The sequence below is a fragment of the Bombina bombina genome, chromosome 4, assembly GCF_027579735.1.
Source record: "Bombina bombina isolate aBomBom1 chromosome 4, aBomBom1.pri, whole genome shotgun sequence".
In the NCBI taxonomy this organism is placed as follows: Eukaryota; Metazoa; Chordata; class Amphibia; order Anura; family Bombinatoridae; genus Bombina; species Bombina bombina.
The window spans coordinates 1177407151-1177423452 of NC_069502.1; positions in this window are offsets into that span (position 1 = coordinate 1177407151).

Genomic DNA, 16302 nt, shown 5'->3' on the forward strand with positions numbered 1-16302 from the left:
AGACTTCCATATAGACACTTGGTCCCCATGGGGTGCACGCCCGCAAGATGTGGCTACTAGATCTTAACCACAAATATTCGTCTGCCACCCCTCTCTCCCCCTCCCTCCCTCTTCTCACACTCTACCTATTTCCTTCCTTTTTTTCTCTCTCTTATTTTTTTTGTTATTGATGATGTGATGACGCAAGATGCCTTCTATAGGTGTGTTGTGCAACACTGTTTTGCTCAGCGCACTAGTATCTTATTGCAACATAGTATGTACAGGGCTGTACACTTCAGCACCATTTAGTAAAAGTTTTTTCTTTTCTTTTTTTCTCTTCTTAAGAGGTATAAAAAGTGTTGCGGATCCTTCTTGGAGGTGAAGCAAGAGCCCCTATGTCAGATGTTATTCATCCAGCATGTCTGCCTACTATGTAAAATGGAAAGAAATACCTATGTTCATCTTACTTTTGTAACTTTGTTTGATATAACCTCAATAAAAAAAATTATTGTAAAAAAAACAATAAAAAAACAACTGTGTTGTACCAGTCTAATATATACTGAAAACTGAAGAAATGTTTGAAAAGCTTTGTTGATACAGATGTTCTTGCACTTATATATTCTAAAGGTACCTAAGTGAGTACAATAAGCTGGATAGTATTAAATTTAATTTCTCTACAGGTAAACTGCCTATTGCAAGAATGGGTAAGACAACAAATGTATTGTCGTAAAAATTCAACTTATGAGGTCCTAGCGAACTGTAAATACTCCATTTTGATGAAAGGGGTTTTGTATATTATGAGCAATATAAGGAAATGGTGTGAAAATAATCATAACTGAAAATATACTGTATTGTATTAACCACTTATTTAACTAAGAGGCATAGCCATAGTCACTTGTCAGAGAGCCTTTTTTGTCCATCAATCCCCTTCTTTCTTTTTTTCTCCGTTTTTCTTCTAACCACCATGTTCACTGCCTTTTCACTACCTTTCTTTCCTGCTTTCTGAAATAATTAAGAAAAAGCTGAACAATATCCCTAAGGTTAACTTGTATGCCAGTCATATACAAGCCTAAGGGAGTAAAAGGTATATTTGGTTTCTTCCGTTGGTTTAGGGTGTTAGTCCTTTTTAGAGGCTGAACAGGTTAAATTATGTGTATAGAAAATAAATGTTCTAGTAACACCTGTGACCCCTACTTTGTTAACAACACCAAGAGTTTCTACAATTACATAGACTAGTCCCACAATTCAGATAGCAAGGCTGTCTTTGAAGATGTAATTTATAATGGAAGTCCAAACATTAAAGAGATAAAACACTCACTCGCCCATCTTCATAAAATGCAGGGGCTGAATTTCTCTCTTTCAGCGGTCACTAACGCCTTTGGATGCTGCGTGTCACAAACATGCAGGTGTTGGGAAGCTGTCCCTCCGTCAGTGTAACCAAAGTATGGGGCGTCCGGTGAGAGAGAGTGTTTGTGAAGCTGCTGGAAGCGGTGTTGTGCCAGGACAAACCGCCAAAAAAATAACATAAGCGAATACTTCCACACAGGTGGATGGAATCCAGCAGAGAATGGACCGAGAGTATAAGTTTAAAAAGTCTCTTTATTTTGTATCCATAAAAGTATACTACTGTGAGCAGTCAAAGAAAGTAAGCAACAATATCACAGCCTCAAGTGTGTCAGCCTAGCAGCTCAATGTCTAATAATCCAACATGTTTCGTGCTGTTACAGCACTTCGTCAGGGATAGTAAAGGGTTAACTGTTCACCTGTTAAATACATGTATGGTCCAATCAAAAGCATGCATTTTAGTTTAAACCAATTGAAATGCTCAATCAGGCATCGTCACAAGTTTCTCTAGAGGTGAACACTTTATTTGCATATTTAGATCAGACCAGGTATAACAACAGGTAAACAGTATAAAAAAACAAGATTACTCGTATGCAAACATTTAAAATACAAAAATAGACTTTGAGTTAGCAATGATCTTAATAAGGAATGAATAAATTCAGTAATACAATAAAAAACAGAATTTATGCTTACCTGATAAATTACTTTCTCCAACGGTGTGTCCGGTCCACGGCGTCATCCATTACTTGTGGGAATATTCTCTTCCCCAACAGGAAATCGCAAAGAGCACAGCAAAAGCTGCCCATATAGCCCCTCCTCAGGCTCCGCCTCCCAGTCATTCGACCGACGGTTAGGAGAAAAAAAGGAGAAACTATAGGGTGCCGTGATGTCTGTAGTGTATAGAGAAAGAAATTTTTCAAACCTGATTAAAAAACCAGGGCGGGCCGTGGACCGGACACACCGTTGGAGAAAGTAATTTATCAGGTAAGCATAAATTCTGTTTTCTCCAACATTGGTGTGTCCGGTCCACGGCGTCATCCATTACTTGTGGGAACCAATACCAAAGCTTTAGGACACGGATGAAGGGAGGAAGCAAATCAGGTTACCTAAACGGAAGGCACCACGGCTTGCAAAACCTTTCTCCCAAAAATAGCCTCCGAAGAAGCATAAGTATCAAATTTGTAGAATTTGGCAAAAGTGTGCAGAGAAGACCAAGTCGCTGCCTTGCATATCTGATCAACAGAAGCCTCGTTCTTGAAGGCCCATGTGGAAGCCACAGCCCTAGTAGAGTGAGCTGTGATTCGTTTAGGAGGCTGCCGTCCGGCAGTCTCATAAGCCAATCAGATGATGCTTTTCAGCCAGAAAGAAAGAGAGGTAGCAGTAGCTTTTTGTCCTCTCCTCTTACCAGAACAAACAACGATGAAGTTTGAAATCCTTTGTTGCGTCTAAATAGAACTTTAAAGCACGGACCACATCTAAATTGTGTAGCAAACGTTCCTTCTTTGAAACTGGATTTGGACACAGAGAAGGAACAACTATTTCCTGGTTAATATTCTTGTTGGAAACTACTTTTGGAAGAAAACCAGGTTTAGTACGCAAAACAACCTTATCTGAATGGAACACTAGATAAGGTGGATCACACTGCAAAGCAGATAATTCAGAAACTCTTCTAGCAGAAGAAATAGCAACCAAAAACAGAACTTTCCAAGATAGTAACTTGATATCTATGGAATGTAAAGGTTCAAACGGAACCCCTTGAAGAACTGAAAGAACTAAATTTAGACTCCAAGGAGGAGTCATGGGTCTGTAAACAGGCTTGATTCTGACCAAAGCCTGTACAAAAGCTTGTACATCTGGCACAGCTGCCAGTCGTTTGTGTAACACAGATAAAGCAGAAATCTGTCCTTTTAGGGAACTCGCTGACAATCCCTTATCCAAACCTTCTTGGAGAAAGGAGAGGATCTTAGGAATTTTAATCTTACTCCAGGAGAATCCCTTGGATTCACACCAACAGATATATTTTTCAATATTTTATGGTAAATCTTTCTAGTCACAGGTTTTCTGGCTTGAACCAGAGTATCTATCACTGAATTTGAAAACCCACGCTTGAATAAAATCAAGCGTTCAATTTCCAAGCAGTCAGATGCAGAGAAACTAGATTTGGATGTTCGAATGGACCTTGTACTAGAAGATACTGTCTCAAAAGGTAGCTTCCATGGTGGACCAGATGACATATTCACCAGGTCTGCATACCAAGTCCTGCGTGGCCACGCAGGAGCTATCAGAATCACCGAGGCCTTCTCCTGTTTGATCCTGGCTACGAGCCTGGGAAGGAGAGGAAATGGTGGAAACACATAAGCTAGGTTGAACGACCAAGGCGCCACTAATGCATCCACTAGGGATCCCTGGATCTGGACCCGTAGCAAGGAACCTTGAAGTTCTGACGAGACGCCATCAGATCCATGTCTGGAATGCCCCATAATTGGGTTAACTGGGCAAATATCTCCGGGTGGAGTTCCCACTCCCCCGGATGGAAAGTCTGACGACTCAGATAATCCGCCTCCCAGTTGTCTACTCCTGGGATGTGAATTGCAGATAAATGGCAGGAGTGATCCTCCGCCCATTTGATGATCTTGGATACCTCTCTCATCGCCAAGGAACTCTTTGTTCCTCCCTGATGGTTGATGTAAGCTACAGTCGTCATGTTGTCCGACTGGAATCTTATGAATCCAGCCTTCGCTAGTTGAGGCCAGTCCCGGAGAGCATAGAATATCGCTCTCAGTTCCAGGATGTTTATCGGAAGAAGAGACTCTTCCCGAGACCATAGACCCTGAGCTTTCAGGGAATCCCAGACCGCGCCCCAGCCTAATAGACTGGCGTCGGTCGTGACAATGACCCACTCTGGTCTGCGGAAACTCATTCCCTGAGACAGGTGATCCTGAGTCAACCACCAACGGAGTGAGTCTCTGGTCACCTGGTCTACTTGAATCTGTGGAGACAAGTCTGCATAGTCCCCATTCCACTGATTGAGCATGCACAGTTGTAATGGTCTTAGATGAATTCGAGCAAAAGGAACTATGTCCATTGCTGCAACCATCAATCCTATTACTTCCATGCACTGAGCTATGGAAGGCTGCAGAATAGAGTGAAGAACTTGACAAGCGTTTAGAAGCTTTGACTTTCTGATTTCTGTCAGGAAGATCTTCATTTCTAAAGAATCTATTATTGTTCCCAAAAAGGGAACTCTTGTTGACGGAGACAGGGAACTCTTTTCTACGTTCACCTTCCACCCGTGAGATCTGAGAAAGGCTAGAACAATGTCTGTATGAGCCTTTGCCTTGGAAAGAGACGACGCTTGAATTAGAATGTCGTCTAGATAAGGTGCCACTGCAATGCCCCTCGGTCTTAGAACCGCCAGAAGGGACCCTAGCACCTTTGTGAAAATTCTGGGAGCAGTGGCTAAACCGAACGGAAGAGCCACGAACTGGTAATGTTTGTCCAGAAAGGCGAACCTTAGGAACTGATGATGATCTTTGTGAATAGGAATGTGTAGGTACGCATCCTTTAAATCCACGGTAGTCATAAATTGACCCTCCTGGATTGTAGGTAAAATTGTACGAATGGTTTCCATTTTGAACGATGGAACTCTGAGAAATTTGTTTAAAATTTTTAAATCCAGAATTGGTCTGAAAGTTCCCTCTTTTTTGGGAACTACAAACAGGTTTGAGTAAAACCCCTGACCTTGTTCCACAGTTGGAACTGGGTGTATCACTCCCATCTTTAACAGGTCTTCTACACAATGTAAGAATGCCTGTCTCTTTATTTGGTCTGAAGATAAGCGAGACATGTGGAACCTTCCCCTTGGAGGAAGTTCCTTGAATTCTAGAAGATAACCCTGAGAGACTATTTCTAGTGCCCAGGGATCCGGAACATCTCTTGCCCAAGCCTGAGCAAAGAGAGAGAGTCTGCCCCCTACTAGATCCGGTCCCGGATCGGGGGCTACCCCTTCATGCTGTCTTGGTAGCAGCAGCAGGCTTCTTGGCCTGTTTACCCTTGTTCCAGCCTTGCATTGGTTTCCAAGCTGGTTTAGCCTGGGAAGCGTTACCCTCTTGTCTAGAGGCTGCAGAGTTAGAAGCCGGTACGTTCCTGAAATTACGAAAGGAACGAAAATTGGACTTATTCTTAGCCTTGAAAGGCCTGTCCTGTGGGAGGGCATGGCCCTTCCCCCCAGTGATGTCTGAAATAATTTCTTTCAATTCTGGCCCAAAAAGGGTCTTACCTTTGAAAGGGATATTAAGCAATTTTGTCTTGGAAGATACATTCGCCGACCAAGACTTCAGCCAGAGCGCTCTACGCGCCACAATTGCAAACCCTGAATTTTTCGCCGCTAATCTTGCTAATTGCAAAGCGGCATCTAAAATAAAGGAATTAGCTAACTTAAGTGCGTGAATTCTGTCCATGACTTCCTCATATGGAGTCTCCATATTGAGTGACTTTTCTAGTTCATCGAACCAGAAACACGCCGCCGTAGTGACAGGAATAATGCACGAAATTGGTTGGAGGAGGTAACCTTGCTGAACAAAAATCTTTTTAAGCAAACCCTCCAATTTTTTATCCATAGGATCTTTGAAAGCACAATTGTCCTCAATGGGAATAGTCGTGCGTTTGGCTAGCGTAGAAACTGCCCCCTCAACCTTAGGAACTGTTTGCCATGTGTCCTTCCTTGGGTCGACCATGGGGAACAATTTCTTAAATATAGGAGGTGGGACAAAAGGTATGCCTGGTTTCTCCCACTCCTTATTCACTATGTCCGCCACCCTTTTAGGGATCGGAAAGGCATCAGGGTGCACCGGGAACTCTAGGAATTTGTCCATCTTGCACAATTTTTCTGGAATGACCAAAGAGTCACAATCATCCAGTGTAGTTAGCACCTCCTTAAGTAATGCGCGGAGATGCTCTAACTTAAATTTAAACGTCACAACATCAGGTTCTGCCTGTTGAGAAATTTTTCCTGAATCTGAAAGTTCTCCCTCCGACAAACCCTCCCTCACTGCCACTTCTGAATAGTGTGAGGGTATGACAGATAAATTATCGTCAGCGCCTTCTTGCTCCACTGTATTAAAAACTGAGCAATCACGCTTTCTTTGAAATGCTGGCATTTTGGATAAAATATTAGCTATGGAATTATCCATTACTGCCGTTAATTGTTGCATAGTAACAAGCATTGGTGCGCTAGATGTACTAGGGGTCGCCTGCGCAGGCATAACTGGTGTTGACACAGAAGGAGAGGATGAAGAACTATCCCCACTACCTTCATTTGAGGAATCATCTTGGGCAACCTTATTAAATGTGACAGTACTGTCCTTACTTTGTCTGGACGCCATGGCACAATTATCGCATACATTTGAAGGGGGGACCACCTTGGCCTGCATACATACAGAACATGTTCTATCTGAAGGTACAGACATGTTAGACAGGCTTAAACAGGCTAATAATGAAAAAAAAAAAATGTTTTTAAACAAAACCGTTACTGTCTCTTTAAATGTTAAACAGAGCACAATTTATTTCTGAATGTGTGAAAAACTATGAAGGAAATATCCAATCTTTACCAAATTTTCACCACAGTGTCTTAATGCTTTTAAAGTATTGCACCCCAATTTTTGAGCTTTTAACCCCTTAAATGAGGAAACCGGAGCCGTTTAATCAATTAACAATTTTAACCCCAATACAGTCCCAGCCACAGCGTTTGCTGCGACTTCACCTGTCCAGGAACGTTTTCAATGATCACCAGACCCTCTCACATGCAGCTGCATGCACTGCATCCAAAAGAAACTGCGCAATTATGGCGCGAAAATGAGGCTCTGCCTACTATAGTGAAAGGCCCTTCCTGACTGGAAAGGTGTCTAAACGACTGCCTGGCTCCTAAAAACGTTCCCCAACAATAAAAGTTTTAGAAATCACTTCAAACTTCATAAAAAACTTAAATAAAGCAATCGATTTAGCCCACAAGAGTGTCAACCAGTGTATAGCCCATAATAAGCCTTCATTCTGTTAAGAGTCTAAGAAAATGGCTTACCGATCCCCAAGAGGGAAAATGACAGTCTTCTAGCATTACACAGTCTTGTTAGAAAATGGACTATTCATACCTTGAGCAGAAAAGTCTGCAAACTGTTCCTCCCAACTGAAGTTCTCTGGGCTCAACAGTCCTGCGTGGGAACAGCAATTGATTTTAGTTACTGCTGCTAAAATCATACTCCTCTTTTAAACAGAACTCTTCATCCCTTTCTGTTTTAGAGTAAATAGTACAAACCGGCACTATTTTAAAATAACAAACTCTTGATAGAAGAATAAAAAACTACAACTAAACACCACATACTCTTCACCATCTCCGTGGAGATGCTACTTGCTCAGAGCGGCAAAGAGAATGACTGGGGGGCGGAGCCTGAGGAGGGGCTATATGGGCAGCTTTTGCTGTGCTCTTTGCCATTTCCTGTTGGGGAAGAGAATATTCCCACAAGTAATGGATGACGCCGTGGACCGGACACACCAATGTTGGAGAAATGAGATGACATAAGTTAAAATGCATAAGTTCAAAAAAGCATTCCTATATTTCAATATTCTTATTTGCCAACTGGATCACAAATTACTGGCATTTTTGTTGTGGATATATATCTATCGCAATTGAGATGTACCTAATCAAAATGTTAACATTTTCATGCCATATATTTCAAAGAGATACAAGGCTATACAAAGTAACAATGGGGCTTAATTTAATTAAAATGCCGCAACAAAAAAGTATCAGCTATATTTAATAGCCTTATCAGTCTGGCCATGAATGAAACAAGAGTGTGAGCCTGTCAGTGTAATGATCGCGATAAAGACTACATGATGACAACCCCTATAGGGATAGAGATTACTGTTTGCGGCTCACGTCCCCAAGTGAAATGTATAATTGAACAGAATTGAAAAGAACTAGAATGATATGAATATCAGAGTTCTCTGCTGAGGGTAAAACTAAGAAATAAACACAGCGGCTTAGTGTAGCAAATAGTACTATAGTGCAAAGAGTAAACAGTGACGGCTGCTAAAAGGTGGCTAATTAAAATAAAAACTGAACACTTGTGAATTTGACTTAAAAAAAGGGGAATGTGTTTGTGCCCTAGCTGTGATAAGTGTGCTGTGGAAAAGTAGATGATGTTGAACTCTTAAATGTGTATGTAAAACAGAAATATGTATATATCTATTTATATATATGCCTATATACTGTATGGTCAAAACAACTCACGTCAATATTCAAATTAGCCGAACTTAAATATCAACAATCTTGTGCCTTTGTTTAAAAAAATATATAAAGTGATGAAGCGGCTTAGATTGTTAGAAATAATTAAGAAGGGCAAATATGGACATAGCAGTTTAATGCTCTCGTTAGTGGCAAAACTACACAGAGACCCTTCCTGAAGGAATACAGGACATTATTAATAACTTATATCTCCGTAAGCTATGTTTAATTGGTGAATTCAAATAATGAAAGCTGAAATGATGTAATTATAAAGATTTGTGACTAAGGGTGAAACTGGGAAATGAATAAATGCAGCAAGTCAGATTGAGTGTTGGTAGTGATGCAAGAAATAAACACACATAGCTGCAAGAAAGCAGCTGGTTATAAAAAAACTAAAAACTTGTGGACATGAATTAAAAAGAGATGAATAAACTGTGTTTCTTACCTATATATGATTAAAAATATTATGGGGAAATAATTTATATTGACCATTTAAGTGCATAAATAAATAAACTGTATTTCTGACCTACAGGGAGTGCAGAATTATTAGGCAAGTTGTATTTTTGAGGATTAATTTTATTATTGAACAACAACCATGTTCTCAATGAACCCAAAAAACTCATTAATATCAAAGCTGAATAGTTTTGGAAGTAGTTTTTAGTTTGTTTTTAGTTATAGCTATTTTAGGGGGATATCTGTGTGTGCAGGTGACTATTACTGTGCATAATTATTAGGCAACTTAACAAAAAACAAATATATACCCATTTCAATTATTTATTTTTACCAGTGAAACCAATATAACATCTCAACATTCACAAATATACATTTCTGACATTCAAAAACAAAAACAAAAACAAATCAGTGACCAATATAGCAACCTTTCTTTGCAAGGACACTCAAAAGCCTGCCATCCATGGATTCTGTCAGTGTTTTGATCTGTTCACCATCAACATTGCGTGCAGCAGCAACCACAGCCTCCCAGACACTGTTCAGAGAGGTGTACTGTTTTCCCTCCTTGTAAATCTCACATTTGATGATGGACCACAGGTTCTCAATGGGGTTCAGATCAGGTGAACAAGGAGGCCATGTCATTAGATTTTCTTCTTTTATACCCTTTCTTGCCAGCCACGCTGTGGAGTACTTGGACGCGTGTGATGGAGCATTGTCCTGCATGAAAATCATGTTTTTCTTGAAGGATGCAGACTTCTTCCTGTACCACTGCTTGAAGAAGGTGTCTTCCAGAAACTGGCAGTAGGACTGGGAGTTGAGCTTGACTCCATCCTCAACCCGAAAAGGCCCCACAAGCTCATCTTTGATGATACCAGCCCAAACCAGTACTCCACCTCGCTGCCGTCTGAGTCGGACTGGAGCTCTCTGCCCTTTACCAATCCAGCCACGGGCCCATCCATCTGGCCCATCAAGACTCACTCTCATTTCATCAGTCCATAAAACCTTAGAAAAATCAGTCTTGAGATATTTCTTGGCCCAGTCTTGACGTTTCAGCTTGTGTGTCTTGTTCAGTGGTGGTCGTCTTTCAGCCTTTCTTACCTTGGCCATGTCTCTGAGTATTGCACACATTGTGCTTTTGGGCACTCCAGTGATGTTGCAGCTCTGAAATATGGCCAAACTGGTGGCAAGTGGCATCTTGGCAGCTGCACGCTTGACTTTTCTCAGTTCATGGGCAGTTATTTTGTGCCTTGGTTTTTCCACACGCTTCTTGCGACGCTTGATTGTTCGATGATCACGCTTCAGAAGCTTTGCAATTTTAAGAGTGCTGCATCCCTCTGCAAGATATCTCACTATTTTTTACTTTTCTGAGCCTGTCAAGTCCTTCTTTTGACCCATTTTGCCAAAGGAAAGGAAGTTGCCTAAAAATTATGCACACCTGATATAGGGTGTTGATGTCATTAGACCACACCCCTTCTCATTACAGAGATGCACATCACCTAATATGCTTAATTGGTAGTAGGCTTTCGAGCCTATACAGCTTGGAGTAAGACAACATGCATAAAGAGGATGATGTGGTCAAAATACTAATTTGCCTAATAATTCTGCACTCCCTGTATATATAATTAAAGATACTATAGGAAAATAATTTATATTAACCACTTGGGTACATGAAAAGCAACAGTAAACTCTTATTTAAAAGGGAAAAATAAGAAATTGAAAAAATAAACAAACAAGTTGAGCTGTACCGTATAAAGTGTACTGTAATTTTTACTCATGCAAATATTGAAGTGATCTTGCTTATCAAGTAAGAACATGAAAAAATGTATGAAAGAAAAAATTAAAAAGAATTAGATTAGACTGCCATATATAGTGTACTATATTCCTTACCAATATAGATGTTAAAGGGACAGTCTAGGCCAAAATAAACTTTCATGTTTCAGATAGAGCATGTAATTTTAAACAATTTTCCAATTTACTTTAATCACCAATTTTGCTTTGTTCTCTTGGTATTCTTATTTGAAAGCTTAACTTAGGAGGATCATATGCTAATTTCTTAGACCTTGAAGGCCACCTCTTTTCAGAATGCATTTTAACAGCTTTTCACCACTAGAGGGTGTTAGTTCACGTATTTCATATAGATAACACTGTGCTCGTGCACATGAAGTTATCTGGGAGCAGGCACTGATTAGCTAGACTGCAAGTCTGTCAAAAGAACTGAAATAAAGGGGCAGTTTACAGAGGATTAGATACAAGATAATCCCAGAGGTTAAAAACATCATTTATGCTTACCTGATAAATTTATTTCTCTTGTGGTGTATCCAGTCCACGGATCATCCATTACTTGTGGGACATTCTCATTCCCAACAGGAAGTTGCAAGAGGACACCCACAGCAGAGCTGTCTATATAGCTCCTCCCCTAACTGCCATATCCAGTCATTCGACCAAAAACAAACAGAGAAAGGAGAAACCATAGGGTGCAGTGGTGACTGTAGTTTAAAAATTAAAAAATACCTGCCTTAAAATGACAGGGCGGGCCGTGGACTGGATACACCACAAGAGAAATAAATTGATCAGGTAAGCATAAATTATGTTTTCTCTTGTAAGGTGTATCCAGTCCACGGATCATCCATTACTTGTGGGATACCAATACCAAAGCTAAAGTACACGGATGAAGGGAGGGACAAGGCAGGTGCTTAAACGGAAGGTACCACTGCCTGTAAAACCTTTCTCCCAAAAATAGCCTCTGAAGAAGCAAAAGTATCAAATTTGTAGAATTTTGAAAAAGTATGAAGCGAAGACCAAGTCGCCGCCTTGCAAATCTGTTCAACAGAAGCCTCATTTTTAAAGGCCCATGTGGAAGCCACAGCTCTAGTAGAATGAGCTGTAATCCTTTCAGGGGGCTGCTGTCCAGCAGTCTCATAGGCTAAGCGTATTACACTCCGAAGCCAAAAAGAAAGAGGTTGCCGAAGCCTTTTTACCTCTCCTCTGTCCAGAGTAGACAACAAACAAAGCAGATGTTTGACGAAAATCTTTAGTAGCTTGTAAGTAAAACTTTAAAGCACGAACCACGTCCAGATTGTGTAATAGACGTTCCTTCTTTGAAGAAGGATTAGGACACAAAGACGGAACAACAATCTCTTGATTGATATTCTTATTAGATACCACCTTAGGTTAAAACCCAGGTTTGGTACACAGAACTACCTTGTCTGCATGGAAGATCAGATAAGAAGAATCACATTGTAAGGCAGATAACTCGGAAACTCTACGAGCCGAGGAAATGGCTACCAAAAAAAGAACTTTCCAAGATAAAAGTTTGATATCTATGGAATGAAGAGGTTCAAACGGAACCCCCTGAAGAACTTTAAGAACCAAATTTAAGCTCCAAGGTGGAGCAACAGGTTTAAACACAGGCTTGATTCTAACTAAAGCCTGACAAAAGTCTGGGACATCCGCCAGACGCTTGTGCAAAAGAATAGATAGCGCAGAAATCTGTCCCTTTAAGGAACTAGCTGACAACCCTTTCTCCAATCCTTCTTGGAGAAAAGATAATATCCTGGGAATCCTGACCTTACTCCATGAGTAGCCCTTGTATTGACACCAATAAAGATATTTACACCATATCTTATGATAGATTTTCCTGGTGACAGGCTTTCGTGCCCGAATTAAGGTATCAATGACTGACTCTGAGAAACCACGCTTTGATAAAATCAAGCGTTCAATATCCAGGCAGTCAGCCTCAGAGAAATTAGATTTAGATGGTTGAAAGGACCTTGAAGTAGAAGGTCCTGTCTCAGCGGCAGAGTCCATGGTGGAAAGGATGACATGTCCACTAGATCTGCATACCAAGTCCTGCATGGCCACGCAGGCGCTATCAAGATCACTGATGCTCTCTCCTGCTTGATCTTGGCAATCAGACGAGGGAGCAGAGGAAACGGTGGAAACACATAAGCAAGGTTGAAGGACCAAGGCGCTGCTAGAGCATCTATCAGCATTGCCTTGGGGTCCCTGGACCTGGATCCGTAACAAGGAAGCTTGGCGTTCTGGCGAGACGCCATGAGATCCAGTTCTGGTTTGCCCCAACGATGAACCAATTGTGCAAACACCTCCGGATGGAGTTCCCACTCCCCCGGATGAAAAGTCTGTCGACTTAGAAAATCAGCCTCCCAGTTCTCTACACCTGGGATATGGATAGCTGGTTATCTTTGAGACTTCTAACATCGCTAGGGAACTCCTTGTTCCCCCTTGATGGTTGATGTAAGCCACAGTCGTGATGTTGTCCGACTGAAATCTGATGAACCTCATTGTCGCTAGCTGAGGCCAAGCCTGAAGAGCATTGAATATCGCTCTTAGTTCAAGAATGTTTATTGGAAGGAGTGACTCCTCCTGAGTCCACGATCCCTGAGCCTTCAGGGAGTTCCAGACTGCACCCCAACCTAGAAGGCTGGCATCTGTCGTTACAATTGTCCAATCTGGCCTGTGAAAGGTCATACCTTTGGACAGATGGACCCGAGATAGCCACCAGAGAAGAGAATCCCTGGTCTCTTGATCCAGATTTAGTAGAGGGGACAAATCTGTGTAATCCCCATTCCACTGACTGAGCATGCAGAGTTGCAGCGGTCTGAGATGTAGGCGTGCAAACGGCACTATGTCCATTGCCGCTACCATTAAGCCGATTACTTCCATGCACTGAGCCACCGAAGGGCGAGGAATGGAATAAAGAACACGGCAGGAATTTAGAAGTTTTGATAACCTGGACTCCATCAGGTAAATTTTCATTTCTACAGAATCTATCAGAGTCCCTAGGAAGGAAACTCTTGTGAGGGGGGATAGAGAACTCTTTTCCTCGTTCACCTTCCACCCATGCGACCTCAGAAATGCCAACACTATGTCCGTATGAGACTTGGCAATTTGGAAGTTTGACGCCTGAATCAGGATGTTGTCTAAATAAGGGGCCACTGCTATGCCCCGCGGCCTTAGGACCGCCAGAAGCGACTCCAGAACCTTCGTAAAAATTCTCGGGGCTGTAGCTAACCCAAAGAGAAGAGCTACAAACTGGTAATGCCTGTCTAGGAAGGCAAACCTGAGAAACCGATGATGATCTTTGTGTATCGGAATGTGAAGATAAGCATCCTTTAAATCCACTGTAGTCATGTATTGACCCTCCTGGATCATAGGTAGGATGGTACGAATAGTCTCCATCTTGAATGATGGAACTCTGAGGAATTTGTTTAAGATCTTGAGATCCAAAATTGGTCTGAAGGTTCCCTCTTTTTTGGGAACTACAAACAGATTTGAGTAAAATCCCTGTCCCTGTTCCTCCTTTGGAACTGGATGGATCACTCCCATAACTAGGAGGTCTTGTACACAGTGTAAGAATGCCTCTCTCTTTATCTGGTTTGCAGATAATTGTGAAAGGTGAAATCTCCCTTTTGGGGGGGAAGCTTTGAAGTCCAGAAGATATCCCTGGGATATAATTTCCAACGCCCAGGGATCCTGGACATCTCTTGCCCACGCCTGGGCGAAGAGCGAAAGTCTGCCCCCTACTAGATCCGTTACCAGATAGGGGGCCGTTCCTTCATGCTGTCTTAGAGGCAGCAGCAGGCTTTTTGGCCTGCTTACCCTTGTTCCAGGTCTGGTTAGGTCTCCAGACCGTCTTGGACTGAGCAAAAGTTCCCTCTTGTTTTGCATTAGAGGAAGTTGATGCCGCACTTGCCTTGAAGTTTCGAAAGGCACGAAAATTAGACTGTTTGGCCCTTGATTTAGACCTATCCTGAGGAAGGGCATGACCTTTTCCTCCAGTAATATCAGCAATAATCTCCTTCAAACCAGGCCCGAATAGGGTCTGCCCCTTGAAGGGAATGTTAAGCAGCTTAGACTTTGAAGTAACGTCAGCTGACCATGATTTAAGCCATAGCGCTCTACGCGCCTGGATAGCAAAACCAGAATTCTTAGCCGTTAGTTTAGTCAAATGAACAATGGCATCAGAAACAAAAGAATTGGCTAGCTTAAGTGCTCTAAGCTTGTCAAGTATGTCATCCAATGGAGTCGCTACCTGTAAAGCCTCTTCCAGAGACTAAAACCAGAACGCCGCAGCAGCAGTGACAGGAGCAATGCATGCAAGGGGCTGTAGGATAAAACCTTGTTGAATAAACATTTTCTTAAGGTAACCCTCTAACTTTTTATCCATTGGATCTAAGAAAGCACAACTGTCCTAGACAGGGATAGTAGTACGCTTTGCTAGAGTAGAAACTGCTCCCTCCACCTTAGGAACTGTCTGCCATAAGTCCCGTGTGGTGGCGTCTATTGGAAACATTTTTCTAAAAATAGGAGGGGGAGAGAACGGCACACCTGGTCTATCCCATTCCTTAGTAATAATTTCTGTAAACCTTTTAGGTATTGGAAAAACATCAGTGCACACCGGCACTGCATAGTATTTATCCAGTCTACACAATTTCTCTGGCACTGCAATTGTATCACAGTCAATCAGAGCAGCTCAAACCTCCCTGAGTAACACGCGGAGGTGTTCAAGCTTAAATTTAGATGTAGAGATATCAGAATCAGGTTGCATCATCTTCCCTGAGTCAGAAACATCACCCACAGAAAGAAGCTCTCCTTCAGCTTCTGCATATTGTGAGGCAGTATCAGACATAGCTCTTAAAGCGTCAGTATGCTCTGTATTTCGTCTAACTCCAGAGCTATCTCGCTTTCCTCTAAATTTAGGTAGTCTGGCTAATACCGCTGACAGTGTATTATCCATGACTGCCGCCATGTCTTGTAAAGTAAACGCTATGGGCGCCCTAGATGTACTTGGCGCCATTTGAGCGTGAGTCCCTTGAGCGGGAGTCAAAGGGTCTGACACGTGGGGCGAGTTAGTCGGCATAACTTCCCCCTCGTCAGATTCCTCTGGTGATAAATTTTTTAAAAACAGAATATGATCTTTATTGCTTAAAGTGAAATCAGTACATTTGGTACACATTCTAAGAGGGGGTTCCACAATGGCTTTTAAACATAATGAACAAGGAGTTTCCTCTATGTCAGACATGTTTGTACAGATTAGCAATGAGACTAGCAAGCTTGGAAAACACTTTAAATCAAGTTAACAAGCAAATATAAAAAACGGTACTGTGCCTTTAAGACAAACAAATTTTGTCAGAATTTGAAAAACAGTGAAAAAAGGCAGTAAATCAAACGATATTTTTACAGTGTGTATAATAAGCTAACAGAGCATTGCACCCACTTGCAAATGGATG